We start from the raw sequence: 2,190 nt of genomic DNA on the forward strand, positions 1-2,190 counted from the left end.
AAGCTGAGACGAGTAAAGAAAAGGAGCTGTCGAAATCTGAGGAGGAGGAGGAGCCTGCATCACCAGATACTCAACAGTGGTCTCCAACTAATGGCAGAAATAATAACCTATAACAAGTCTAGCTTCTGCTAGAAGAAAGGATAACCATTTAACTGTCAGTTACTGCGCACAGTAGTAGATTTTTTTATATTGACTCCACCTCTTTTCTTTTCTTTGTTTATGTTATATTTTATAATTTCCCCTTGTACGGAAGTCGTGCTATCAGTGTATGATAATTTTACTGTTGTATAATTTACGCTTCATATTTGTTTTGTCAGTTCTCCATTCTCTTAACCAATGTCGTTTTTATTTCTTTAATTACCTTACTGTAAAAAGCCTGTTGTAGTATTTTTTTGTTTTGTTTTCTGCTTGTATTGGTAAAAAACTCAAATGATGACACACTGTCGTGTAATGAAATGATTAAAATGAAGTCAGGTGTATGGTAAAAATCAGGAGTAAAAATAATGTGTTTCTCTCGAAAACATTATTGTTTTTCAGTTGAAAACCCCAATAAAAACGAAAAGAATTCTTTTGTGGGATATATTGACCTGGGAACCCTGGTCGTAGATAATATCATGATTTTTGCCTGTTTCCTCTGTCGTTCTGCGTTTGTGTCTGCAAGGAACACCCTCTCCTTCGTTTGTGCTGATGTTGTGTTATTNTTTTTTTTTTTTTATTTCATAATTTCTCCTTTCTCTGATACTTTTCTTTGTAACCCAGAACAATTTTACTGTTGTATAATTTACGCTTCATATTTGTTTTGCCAGTTCTCCATTCTCTTTACCAATGTCGTTTTTATTTTCTTGATTATATTACTGTAAAAAGTCTGTTGTAATACTTTTTTTTTTGTTTTGTTTTCTGCTTGTATTGGTAAAAAACTTAAATGATTACACACTGTGGTGTAATGAGATGATTATAAAAAATGTCTGGTGAATTGTGATATTCAAGGGTTAATATGATGTTCATTTTTTTCTTCAGTTCAAAAAAATCAGTGAAAACGAAAGGAACTCATTCGTGGGATATATTGACCTGGGGACCCTGATCATTTGATAATATCATGACTTTTGCCTGTTTCCTCTGTCGTTCTGCGTTTGCGTCTGCAAGGAACACCCTCTCCTTCGTTTGTGCTGATGTTGTGTTAGTTTGACTCTTGCTTCTCTTCTGTTGGTTTTTCTTTATTCTTTTATTCTTTTGTGTATAGGTTGTGCTGAGTGGGTGCGGGTTACCTGGGGCTGTGAGGACTCTGTCGAGACACTGGAAGGAAGGGAATAGCAGGTGAAGGAAGGATGGGAAAGCGCACGAAGAAGGCACCGAAGCAAAAGCGCAAGCTGGCCATGGCCGACCGCCCGCGCAAGCTCACGAAGAACGGGAAAATCAAGCGAAAAAGAGGAGATCTTAAGATGATTCACAGTCGCGATGTTAGCTTTTCGGTGAAACAGAAAAAGGGCGGGAAGTGGGTGAAGACGGGTGAGCGACACTGCAACATTCATACTGTGTGCAACTGTGTGAGTCGCACTGACCCTGCGAAGATGATGCGTGTGACGAATCGGTAAGGTGGTGCGAGTCAGACCACCCAAATAATATGTCATTTGTCATGATGAAACAGTAAATCTATTCTCACATTCGCTAACTCGAGGGGAAATGGGTGCCAGCGCTGTGTGAGAGNACCCAAATAATATGTCATTTGTCATGATGAAACAGTAAATCTATTCTCACATTCGCTAACTCGAGGGGAAATGGGTGCCAGCGCTGTGTGAGAGCAAGAGTGAAGTGGGGTGTCGTAATGATCCCCACGTCGTGCAGAAAAAATATATATTTATATATAAGAATAATCCACACTGTTTTGTTGTAAATGTTAAGGAGAAAAGTGCGGCTGAATTTCTTTCTTTTTTTTTTGTCTTCAGACTAATGTAGTTCCATGGTTTTTTTTTTTCTATTTTGTTATTTTATTTTTCCAATTTTCGGCTTTTGTAGTAGAGGTGTTAGTGGGATGCGTAGGGGGTGCAATACGAGGGACTCTGTGTTAGATGCTCTCTTTCAGACGATAATAGGCCGGAGAGATGAAGATAATGGTGGTGGTGGTGGATGCAGTGGTAACGATGATGTTCTGTCTCTGCTGCAGCTGGAAACTCTGGCGGAAATGATTGGTGT

The sequence above is a fragment of the Trypanosoma theileri genome, assembly GCF_002087225.1.
Source record: "Trypanosoma theileri isolate Edinburgh chromosome Unknown TM35_Tth_8_V1, whole genome shotgun sequence".
NCBI lineage: Eukaryota > Euglenozoa > Kinetoplastea > Trypanosomatida > Trypanosomatidae > Trypanosoma > Trypanosoma theileri.